The sequence below is a fragment of the Notolabrus celidotus genome, chromosome 14 (assembly GCF_009762535.1).
Source record: "Notolabrus celidotus isolate fNotCel1 chromosome 14, fNotCel1.pri, whole genome shotgun sequence".
Taxonomy (NCBI): domain Eukaryota; kingdom Metazoa; phylum Chordata; class Actinopteri; order Labriformes; family Labridae; genus Notolabrus; species Notolabrus celidotus.
The window spans coordinates 17,473,380-17,486,329 of NC_048285.1; the positions used below are offsets into that span (position 1 = coordinate 17,473,380).

The 12,950-nt window shown below is 41.2% G+C and overlaps 1 long non-coding RNA gene across 1 annotated transcript; it reads left to right on the plus strand.

The window, feature by feature from the left end:
• The first annotated feature begins 2,497 nt into the window (after positions 1 to 2,497).
• On the plus strand, positions 2,498 to 12,570 carry LOC117825566. Its single transcript, XR_004633867.1, has 4 exons — positions 2,498 to 2,599; positions 2,746 to 2,874; positions 9,401 to 9,487; positions 11,134 to 12,570. It is a non-coding gene; the product is annotated as an uncharacterized LOC117825566 (long non-coding RNA).
• The last annotated feature ends 380 nt before the right edge of the window (positions 12,571 to 12,950 follow it).

A 12,950-nucleotide genomic window follows, 5' to 3' on the forward strand; every position in this document is an offset into this window, starting at 1 on the left:
AACCACTGGGAAATATTAAATATTAATTAACTGGCTAAAAAAAGCTACACAGGTTCGAGAGACCACTGGGCTGAGGCAGGTTACAATTTGGAAAAGTCTATTTATTTTATTTTATGACAAAACGTTCATTTTTAAAATGCACAATATAATACACAACCAAACCTCAAACAAAGCAATTCTAAAGTAACTAAACTAACTCAATAAATCCAAACAAATCACTCAAGGCAAACAAATAAAGCAATAAAAAGAAACACACTCATGAAAATCAAAATACTGAACCAAATAACGGAACGCAAAATAAGCAAATGAAAATAACCACACTCTTGCAAATAAAGAAATATATAACAAAATACCCACAACCAAACAGATTAACACAAAGACCTGAATTAAGGAAAAGAAAAATGAATAACCTAAAACAACACAAATGAAATAAACGACTAAACCCAAAATAAAGCAATACACTATATTAAAAGTAATAAAAAATAACCTGTACACAGCTGTCTGATGACCGCGGGCTGCAGAATCTGCAGAGCACTGAGATGCCCGTGCTAATTTGCTGCTGACGCGAACCTGCGTCTCCGTTAGATCAGGTGATTGGCAGCGCAGACAATATGCTCACATGCAGGAGGATAAACAGTTCAAAACAGTGGATCAGAGTCACCACGTCCCTTTGTCCGATCCTGAACGTCTCGTGACATGTTAGTCAGAACAAACAGAGTCAGGCTATGAATCCGTGGCTAGAGGAAGAGCCGAGTGAGGGCTAGCTTGTTTTACTTTAATTTGTTTCGTTCTACTAGTTGTAATTATTTTTTTTTAGAACTTTGTTTATTGGAAGCAGTTTCAGTTGTAACAAAGGAAAAGTACAATGCAGTAAAGAGAACTTCCATTCTTCCCATTTTTCCCTCTTTTTTCCCTCCCACAAACCCATCCCACTTATACTTCAAAGAAAAATATGTAAACAATACAGAATACATACAACAATTACACAAATAAGGAAAATAAGAAATCCAACCCAAATGTAAAAATTAAGAAATAAAAATAAAATAAAATGAAAGGGGGGGGGGGGGGGCTCAGTCATCACAATCAGGCAGGGAAGTCAAAGATTCAATATGATTCAAGAGAGGGCTCTTATCGAATGTGCTTGAGGAACCATTAAGGGAAAACCTGAGCTTTTCAAGTCTAATAGACAGTAGCAACTCTTTCACCCATCTGTTATGAGACGGAGGTTGAGGGTGTTTCCATTTGAGAAGTATAAGTCGCCTGGCCAAGAGGGTAGTAAAGGCAAGAACAGTCTGCATGATTTTAGATGTAACAGGCTGCAGGGGGGCGCCAAACAAGGCCAGCAGAGGATCAGGAGTGATAGTTATAGAATATGCTGTGCTAAGCGTTTGAAATATTTCAGACCAGAATGTGGCAAGCCTGGGACAGAACCAAAACATATGAGAATGGTCGGCTGGGGATTGTTTGCACCTATTACATGAGTCAGTTACATTGGGATAAATCTTAGAAAGTCTCAAATTAGTGTAGTGAGCTTTGTGTACAACTTTACACTGTAGGAGGCCATGCCTTGCACAGATTGAGGAGGAGTGAACCAAACGTAAAACTTGTTGCCAATAAACATCAGGAAGCGTGGTACCCAGCTCCTGCTCCCAAGAGTCCCTGGGGCAGGGCGCTGGGCTGTTATTGGTAACATTAATGAGGCTGTAGATACTTGAGATTAGCTGCTTTTGTTCAGGATCGAGAGCCAGTAGAGAGTCCATTAGAGTTTCCGGGGGACGACTGGGGAATTTGGGGTTCTGATTTTGAACAAAATGCCTCATCTGAAAAAAACGAAATAGGTGGGATGTAGGTAAGTCCAATTTTTTAGAGAGCTCCGGAAAGGACATAAAAGTCCCTTGGTTGCAAAGGTTCTTAAGTGTTGCTATCCCTTTGTCAGAATACTAGTTGTAATTATAAACATAATTAGGGTGGGTTTTTTTACCTCTTTTTGTCTCTCCCTTAACGTTACACATCTCTCCTGCAGCGTCCATTACAATTTAAATGCAAATTGTGCCAATTAAATGATGACATCATTTAGCAACTTCTAGCGACTTTTCGGACAGCCAATAGCTACTTTCCTCACTGAGTTGGCAACGATGAGCATATTGAGTCTCAAGCAAGGTTCAGTATGGCAGCATGCCAACCATCAGTGAATTACACAGACAAATGAAGAGATTATCATTTTAATGCTCCTGAGGGGTGGTGCACATTTTGGGAAATGTCTCGCCCATTATTTTGTTCATCATTTAAGTCTTGGCCAGGGTTTGGGCCTCACACAAAGAGAGCACACTAACGATAAAGTACCACTGGCTATTACAGGATCATAATGTCGCCCCTGCTTTATCATAATTTTGGAGAACGATGGTGTGTTAATGGGAAGAGGAAATATCAATTTGCCGGACAGCCCCCTGCAGAACTAAGGAGGCCTTACTTCTTTTTGATGTCATAATATCTTTCAGACAGCACTGTGGAGAAGGATAAAGTGAAGCAGGCAGCAGACTGCTGTAGGAAGGTCCTCAATCACGTGAACAAGAAAGGAAAGGGATCCGAGGACAAGCAGGTATGATGCTTTATTTTAAATCCCCTCTCTGTTATAAGCTATTCTGAAAAACTTTGCTCTTCTTCCATTTCAGTCTCCCGCTAAGTCCTTCAATTTTTCCTGCACTGCCACAACTTATTTCTTCTCTCCCCCTTTGTGCTCCGTAGACAGTGGCTTCTTTGTAAGAGTGCCTACTTATCCCTGTTGTTTCTCCAGAGGTTGGAGGGCTGTCAGAAAAGACTGATCTCTCCTCTCTAAAGCAGACAGACAACCCCATCCTGATCCTGGAGCTAAAGGTGAGTTATCCTCTCAGTTGTTAGTTATCATGATTTCAATGGAGTCGTGCAGGCATGGCATGTCAGAAAACAGAGCTAAGATCTATGAGGCGATGGTGCCCACAGACTCACATCAGAAACTTTAAGTCCACACAGACCTTCATTTTATATAGATTGATTAATTCTTACTGAACTAGCTGTTAAATAGGCTAATAACTGTATTTCCATTTCGCAAGGGGGCAGCGTCTAATCACCCAGAGAGCTGATGCCATCAAAGTGGCACTAGAACCATTACTTCAGACAGAGTATGTCACTTCAAAATCTTTTTACTGACTTAAAACGTGAGCCTGTGGGGAGAGAGATGGTGTGGAGATCATTACAGCAGGTGTTTACAGGCTGAGCAGAGACCCCGACCTCATCCACTGGCAGCTCCCAGTACACAGTTCAATCCTTTTGTTATGAACACACAGCACCACTTAACTACATAGGTAATCCTCTTAAGATAACTGTTATATTATTTTTTAAGATAAAGAGAGCAGTCCAGCCTCAAGACACGTGATGCCTTATTTCCTACTTGGTAATAACCCTTGTGGGGAAGGGAAGGCAAAGGAAGACGACGTGAAGAAAGTGTCATGGAATAGACTTTTTTTAAACGTGTTTCCAAGCACTGAAAAACATGTAGGCACATAAAAGCGATAACTTAAAGGTGACATATCATGCAAAATTGACTTTTTAATGGTTCTCTACCTGAAATATGTGTCCCTGGCATGTCTACAAACCCCCCGAGAATTAAAAAAATCCATTCTGCCCCTGTTTTGATTTCTACACCTTTCTGTAAATGTGTGTGAAACGAGCCGTTTCAGACTTCCGTGTTTTTGTTACGTAACAACAATATCCGGTCTGTCACGGAGTCAGAGCTCGGAGCTTGTTCAGCCCATAGACTGTATAAAATAATACTGAATCCCTCCTCCGTTTTTCATTCCCTGCACAAATGTGCGCTAACAAGGAGCTTAGGAGGGAGGCATGCTAATTGTAGGCTGTCTTAATAAACACAAAGGTCGGGTTTACTCCCCACGTCTGCAGATTTGAAGATCTAGTGGATGATTTTTATTTATCATGGATAAGTGCTAGCGCTAGTTAGCATAGCTACATAGCTACATGTCGTAGCTGTGTACCAAGACACACGTCGACATACTGACAAATAAAACAACAAGAAACACTAAATCTGTGACCAATCCTTCAGAAAAGGTCCCGCTGCCTTTCTGGCAGAGGTCGGTTTTACTCCCCACGTCCGCAGATTTGAAGATCTAGTGGATGATTTTTATTTATCATGGATAAGTGCTAGCGCTAATTAGCATAGCCACATAGCTACATGTTCATAGCTGTAGCTGTAGCTCTGTACCAAGACACACGTCGACATACTGACAAATAAAACAACAAGAAACAGAATCTGTGACCAATCCTTCAGAAAGGTCCTGCTGCAGGCGCCTCTCCGTCAGAATCAGATTCTGGATCAGATTCAGAGGGTTGAAGTAACGTGATCTCTGAGCAGCCGTGTATATTCAGCCAACATGTAAACATTAGATCAACGTGCTGGAGAGCCGAGGGCACATCCACTTCCTGAGGGGGGTGGTCAGAGGGAAAACAGAGTGTTCTGAGGAGGACTGAAGAAGAGGGCTTTTCAGGCAGACCAAAATCTGATTTCAAAGTGTTTTTTTGAGCATAAACTTTAAAGACATGTTTTGGGGACCTCTTAGACCAATATATATTGATGAAAAAAGCGTGATATGTCACCTTTAAAGTTAAGTGCCACGGCTTCAGTGAATTTACCAGCTGTACTCATTCACCCTTTCCCCCAGTGGCAGCTTTAAGGCGAGTGTTGTTGACCCAGGTGATGTTCCAGGAGGCTGCAGAGCAAACCGAACGCTCCATAGGGGTCAGTCTCGTCATGATAAACTCCAGAGAAAGATCAAATGAACTTGAGGGGAGCTCAAGCACATCATTGCAAAAGTAAGATAGTGAAAAAAGTAAGATAGTGGGTTGGTATTTCAAGATCCTTCACCAGCATAAGGTTAGATGGGACCGGAGCCCTTTCTTTGCCAATCTCTGGCCTAGTGATGGATACAAATGTGCCAAAGCAGGCTGGACATGACACACTGGGACATAATCCCAGGAGTATGGTGCCTGCTTTCTCCTCTTCAGCTTCCAAACTATAAGATGTACTTTTCTCCTATCTGCTCCTCTTTTCCTTTGTGTTTGATTCTGCCCCTTCTTTTACCTTCTGAACACTTATGGGTGTCATCCTTCTTCTTTTCCTCGCCCAGTGGCTTTCATGCTAATTTATCCCCTCCCACACTTTATATGTCATACTTATTTGTCTGCATTTGGGTATGTTGCCCCTTTCCCCCTCTTATATGAAGAGAGACCATGCTCTGTCTGTATCAGCTGTTTCTTTCCGCTACTGTTGGCAATACTGATCTGACGGCTTGATACCCAATAATATCATGAAGTTCAACATATACTGTGAGATGATCTAGTTGGAAGGTATAACATGTAGCTGATGCCATGAAACATTCAAAAATTAAAGTGTGCTAATTCATCATATGTGACAGAAAATATTTTGGGTCACATGGAGATTTAAGATCAGCTCATTGTTAAGTTGACACTGGTTGTCAGTGAGGCATTTACTTGGACTCTACTTATTTCTCACTTCTAGCACAATAAAAGAGATCACGATGGACATTAACTCATGGAAGATTTTTTAAGCCACTGTGTTGTACAATGACTCCACTTAATCAAAGTGACATTAAACGTCAAATAATGGCACTGATCCATTAACCTTGAAGAACCAAGGCATCACATGTTAGCTGCAGGCCATCACCCCAATTTCCCTGACAGTTGAATGGTAGTTTCTGTCAAAGATTTCACCTTGAGTAATCTTAATAGATCTGAGTTACACGTGTTAGCCTCTTGTTCTCACATGTCAGGTAAGATAAATGTCTCAAATGTCATGTGCTTGTTGTAGTCTCTCCATTTGTCATCTCTATTTGAGTTAAATGAAAACCTAAAACCCCATTTTTTTGGAGCCACTTTGTAGCAGCAGTAATTAAGCTGAGGCATATCACTTGCTTGTAAGAAATTCAGTAGGCAGACGTATTATATCCAGAACAACCAAAATAGCCCCTGCCTCCCAAATCCAACAGAAAGTCAGCTATTTAGATTTTTACTTGAAAGCATATTGTTTTTTCAGCCATTTACAGAGGTCATACTTGAGAATCAGCCCAAGCAATTCACCTAATCCACCTTAGATTTAGAAAAGACCTTCAGAGTTAAAAACCTTTAATTGTTTTGATCTTTCCAAAGGACGTAGCTGTGGTGGTTGGCCAAAATTCAATGTTTTGCCATTCAAGAGTATTTTCTCTTTCCTCTTCTAGCTTTCCCATAAATGTTCAATATCCTCCAAATTTCACATGTCTGATAAGTGCCCATGCCTGCACACATCTACACAAGAATATAGCACAAGGGCTATTGCACCAACAACTGGCATTATAACACCACTGTGTTGTCCTTGTGGCAGGTTGAACATATCCACTTCAAATGTAACCAGAGAAAACCTGAAGACCTTGGAGATGCATTTTAATAATTGTGAGTTTTTGTTGGGTGTGCCAGCCATCTGCACACTCTCACACAATGAAAACAGAGCCATGAGCTGATTTCCCATCTTTCAGGCCCTTTTTCCTGATTGTACCTCCGCAAAATGGAAGTCAGTGTTTGAAAGCACCATGGAAACACACGTTGTGGTGTGAACATCTGAAATACACATAGATCATAGATACCGATTAAGCCATGACACTAAGACCACCTGTTCGATCTCATGCAACTCTACCACAAATTATATGTATATGAAGATACTACATTTTCACTTTGTGTGGACTTATTTGAAAGGGGATTTTTGTACTTAATATTTAGCGTGTAAGTTTGTTGTTGAAGTTGTATGTATGTATGTATGTCCAAGTTGACTTCGACCTGTGAGAGGTTGAAAGTTGACCATACAGGTAAGTGCTTTGTGCTAGTCTTTCAGACCACTCAAAGCGCTTTTACACTACTAGTCACAAACTAGTTACACACACTGATGGCAGAGGCTGCTAAATAGTAAGGGACCAGCAGTATTAGCTAATCTCATTCATACACATTCACACGCCGCTAACCAACAGTGGCAGCAATTTGGGGTTCAGTGTCATGCCCAAGGACAGTTCGGCATATGACAGCAGGTGCTAGGATCGAACTGCCAACCTTCCGATCGAGAGACCGCCTCCATCCACCACATCACACCCATCCTGCAACAGCTCCACTGGCTCCCCATCACAGACCGGATCAATAACAAAATACTTCTCCTCACCTTCAAATCCATACACAACCTCGCCCCTCCATATCTCTCTGACCTCCTCTATACTGCCACACCCGTCCGCACCCTCAGATCCTCCTCCTCCATCCACCTCACTGTCCCCCCTGCTCGCCTTGTTACCATGGGGAGCAGAGCCTTCAGCTGCTCTGCTCCCCAGCTCTGGAACTCTCTCCCACCTGACCTCTGTAATACTGACTCACTCCCACATTTTAAATCCAAACTCAAAACTCATCTGTTTAAACTGGCTTACTCCATCTGACCCTAACTCCACTGTCCATTCAACTTTTTAAATTGTATTTTATTTACTGTTTGTTATTTAAACTCCGTTTGTTTTAATGTTGTAAGGTGACCTTGAGTGTCAAGAAAGGCGCCCTTTAAAGAAATGCATTATTATTATTATAATGAACGACTCTACGGACGACTCTACGGACGACTCTGTGAACGACTCTGTGAACAACTCTACGGACGACTCTACGAACGACTCTACGAACGACTCTACGGACGACTCTACAAACGACTCTACGGACGACTCTACAAACGACTCTACGGACGACTCTACGGACGACTCTACGGACAACTCTACGAACGGCTCTACGGACGACTCTACGAACGACTCTACGGACGACTCTACGAACGACTCTACGGACGACTCTACAAACGACTCTACGGACGACTCTACGGACGACTCTACGGACGACTCTACGAACGACTCTACGGACAACTCTACGAACGGCTCTACGGACGACTCTACGAACGGCTCTACGGACGACTCTACGAACGACTCTACGGACGACTCTACGGACGACTCTACGGATGACTCTACGAACGACTCTACGGACGACTCTACGAACGGCTCTACGAACGACTCTAGTGTACTAAACCCCAGCACCATGTGAGCACTCAAATTGCAAGCTTTCCTCACACTGAATCACTCTTACAATGCAAGTTTAATTTCCACCACCACATTGATAGAATACAGTGAATATATGTTGAAAATATGGGGACAATTAATACCTGATCTTAATCTTATTTTCCTGACTCCAAAGTCCAATATCTTTTGGTGTTTAATGGCTTCTAACAGCAAATTTAATTGTCATGTATTGTTTCTTATGTACTACCATAGTTGCTGCTCTACATTAAAAAGCTAAACGGTTAAACTCTTAGTCACCAACTATTGCCAAAATATAATTCAAGACTATGGAGACTTCCTTTTTAAAATCTTTTATACTATTATTTAATTACTTATGACGCTACATGTATTGAAGTGTTTCGAACACGTTACAAGTTCCTTTCAAACCTCAACACCTGTTTTTGAAGGTGCTTGTTTGGTGTCTCGTAATTTTTTTGTGTGTTTGTGTGTATACTGTTGTTTCAGAGTTTGTTTTTTATTTTTCAGGAAACTTATACTGTTAAAGGTATTGACCAGAAGCTTTTTGATAAAAAGTGATGGGTGACTATTTCTGGTTTTCACGGTTTGACCCATAGATATTTCAAAGATGGACACATCTTATTTTGGGGGGAAAATAGATCATATATTGAATGTTAAGGATTATTTCAGGTGGAATATTTGAAAAATCCAAATGAGGGTTACAATTTTGGACACATTAAACAATTTTAACCAATTTGTATTAGATAATTAAATTGATATTTATTGGCAGACATTTGGTTGCACTAAGGATAAAATGAGTGAGTACTTTCAAAGCAATCAACATAGTGGTGAGAGCTAAAGATGCTGGAGAGGGTGAGGATCATTGCCAGCAGGGGGCAAACTTTCACCATCGAACATCAAGTCAAAAAGACTTACCCTTAAACCTGCAGTGACATCAGTGTATAAAATAACCCACAGAAGCTTTGATTTTTTTTAGAGTCAGGTGACTCTTTTTTGACAAATAAAGAGTAAAGAGTTACAACAACAAAGAAATGCATGCCTAAAAACTGAAACAAAGAGGATCGTGCAGAGGACTGTGTAACCTTTATTCTGACTTTGTCTGAGTTTACCATTCCTTACCATAATGGAGTCACATCAGTGTCACACAAGCATTACATTTGCTCGTGTGTGTGACTGCCTGTAAGAGCAGGAGAATACCTCACAGCCTGACTAACATGTTCCCTCTTATTTTTTCTCTGTCACCCTGATTGTAGGCATGCTGCAGTGAAACAAAGCACGGGGAAGGAGGAGGAGGAGGAGGAGAGTGCGTGTTTTGAGGAGGCATTGAGAAGCCAGACAAGGTATGAATGGGAAAGGGGTAAAAAGGAGGAAGGAGAGGCTATAAATCGAGAGCATTAGAAAGGAAGAGGCATGGGACAGAGTGAAGTGAAGACAGAGGAAAGGGGATGATAATTCATTGCCTCGTTCTTCAACACGCACCTGTCACCAAGCTAATTTGAGTGGCAAAGACAAAGAGGAGAAAGGTGTCAGTCACATCAGGGGCTTTCAGGAGGGCAGTTCATGTCAAGCTTGGATGAGACAAGCCTTCTCCCGCCACCTACCCTTCAGCCACGCAACAGTGCTTTGTGAGTAAGGAATAAAAATGAAGCTTTATCCTTGTGAGGGAATCTGAAATCTGGTCCCATGTATAAACCAACAGCGAAACTCTGCATTGTTAATGCACTTATTTTTTAGCCCTTTAAAAATGTGTCATCCTTTTAATGTAGTAAGAAAACATAACACATAGTCACCCACATGTTTTCAAATACTTAGCATAAAAATTTGATACAATTTGGCTGAGAATCAAATTAAGGATTTGATGTGTTTACCTGATTCTGTTCACCTCAAAGATCTGCAAACTGTGGATGATTATAGCAGAGCATGTCATTCTGCTTGTTGCTATGGGGCTTAATTTCAGGTTAAGGATGCTTGACTAAATAACTCACCTGTGAAAGGAAAGAAACATTTTCCAGAGATAATTTTTTCATCCAGATCTCTCCAAATAGCTCTGCAATCATTGTACCCTGAAAGAGTGCATCTAAAAGTGCATCTATTACCATTCTGATGCTTATATATTTTCACTCCAGCTTGCAGTGCATACATGGAGGCATGAATGCATAGATTTGAATCAAACTCTATTGCTGCTGCATGGCTGATTTCTACAGCTTGTGTTGTCACAGAGAGAAGTATTCAGTGTTGTTCAGCAGCCGTGTTAAAACTTCATATTTCCACCTATCAAACTAGTACAGGCAGGATGGGCCTCATTCTCTGCTCTGCATGCTTTTTGCCAGTTTTGTGGCTGATCATCAATCCCTGTTTGCAGTGGCATGCTCAAACGCAGCATCCTGAGCTGTTGCGTTTATCAATGCATCGTTAAATCACTATTGTGATCAGCAAGACTGTGTGAGGTCACACTTAAGCCCAGGCAGCAAAATAAATACTTTTCCCCCATAAAATGTATTTGCAGCTTTTCAAGCAGAGTCACATTGGGATTGTTTTACTGTGTAATAAATCACTGCCTAGTTCCAGAGTGCTCATCAAAAGCTATTTAATTTCAGACTTGGTAGGAGAAAAAAAGAGGAAAACAGAAAGACCTGCTTTTAAAAGGTAACAGTTGCATGAAAGTAAACAGGTTGTTCATATAGTGTTTTATGGCTAGTGCCAATCTCTTCTTTTTGGGGGGGGGTTGTTAAAAATTGTCATCGAGCAACACTTTTTGGTTCATCTCTTTAACGTTTACTTCTAATACAAAGTGTTGAATAAAATTGTGTTTTTACTTTACCTTACCTTATCCTACATCTGTTTTCATTCTAGTTGCACTGTCAGATGCATGTCAGATTACTCCATCACAGACATTTGATGATTCCTTGTAACATGGTTGCCTCAATTAAAAGCTTTTTCCCAAACGGGAACTCCTGACCTTCTGGGATTGATTTCAATGCTGCAGGTCTCCCCCTTTCATCGAGCAGGAGCCAATATCAGATGGATTGGACTGAAGATCAATAGGCTCCACGGTCTGATTAATCCATGGTCTCTCCTGAGTAATCACTGTCCCAAGCACAATGATGAGCCAGGCCAAACATCGAGAGGATGTGCAAAGCCAATGCTGGGAGATGAATGAACTGACTCCTTCAAATTGGAAAAATATGTGAAAATATGCACTGCTGAAAGAGCACACAGCTATGTATGGCAACCCAGGAAAAGAATAACTGAACCTATTCACATTTTGCTGCAGTGGGACTCTTTATAATCGACCTATCCAATAATAAAAAGCCACCTGTGGCATGATTTGGCATTAACCCTGTCTAATTACCACCTCAAACTTTGATGGAGTACCTGGGAAAAAAAGCTTCCGGCAGGCCAGCTGGCATGGGGCTCCCAGGTTCAGCCTGCTGTGAAAGAGAAACCAGAGACAGCTCCACACAGCCTCTGAGCTGTTGAACTGTGATCTGGGACTGAGCTTAACATAGCTCAGGGCTGTGGCAGAAATCAATGGCCCTTTTGGCAGGCATGTTTTTGCTGATTTTGGTGACCAGTGGAAAGGTACACAGCTGCTGTCGTGCCAGGTTGGTTCAGCAGGGACAGAAAATCTGGTTTTAGTAATCAATGCCACGCAAACAAAGAGAAAAAGGAAGGAGAGACTCCAAATGAAAAAGGGAGATGTTCACAGCTGAAGTGTGTTGATGGACAAATGGCTGGAGTCAGCTGGCTGTGTCCTCTCAGCATGTAATGGAACCACAGCCACTGAATGTGACAGTGATGAATGGAGGCTGTCTCCTTCCCTTTGATGCTTGATGTTGTTAAGAAGAGGAATTGATTTGTTACCTATTATCCTAAATATATGTCTATGACATGTGTAATGTTGTAAACAAACAGACAAGCCCAGCATCATGTTGGTTGACTAATTTGGGGCCCTTTCGTCATTTGAAATGCAGCAACTGTCTTCTCTGTGGGAGTGAAACTGATAAACTTTGCAGTGCTCTTAAATCTTTTTTTTTTTAATCACTTGAACAGACAAATCTGAGAGTGGTATTGTGTTAATGAAAATCTTAGCAAGATAATTAAATGGAAAAAAGTAAAACTAATTTATGAAGGTAAATATGTTACAAAATGCTCGAGCTTGTAGACTTGATATGAGAACCTACAGAATACGATTTGAGAACTTGTGGATCAAAATCTGAACTTGTATGTTTCATTTTTCATTTGTAAAAAAATTCACACACATGTGAGCTGAATGTGAACCCCTCACCCATCATGATTTGCTAGCTGTCAACAAGTTACAGCTGGAGTTGTTTATATCGGTCCACGCACACCTGCCGACCATGTCAGAAGGAGTGCTACATTGACTAAACATACCATAATTAAAATACTTTGTCCCAGTTGGCAGCAGTGTCCAGTCATTTCCCCGTAGCCCGTAGCAGTTGGAAGCCTTTTTTTGCCTACCAGGGGTGCTGTTCCACAAGTGTGTACCATCACGTGAAAATTATGAATTTGCTGAAAGAAGTCCAGTTAATCCCATGTTGGTTCATTTATGATGGGAAAACGAAGAAAAGAGAGGAAACGGTGAAGAAAAGGCAGCAGAAGTAAAGGATGTATGAATTTGAAGATGGCGCATGGAGTAATCACTTAACAGAACATGATACTGCAATGTTTTAGAACTGATAAATGGAGTACAAAATGTTAGACTCTGTCAGTGACTGGGGGGAAAAACTCAATGAGGTGCTGATTAATGCAATCCCCTCACCTTGTTTGACTTACAATTAG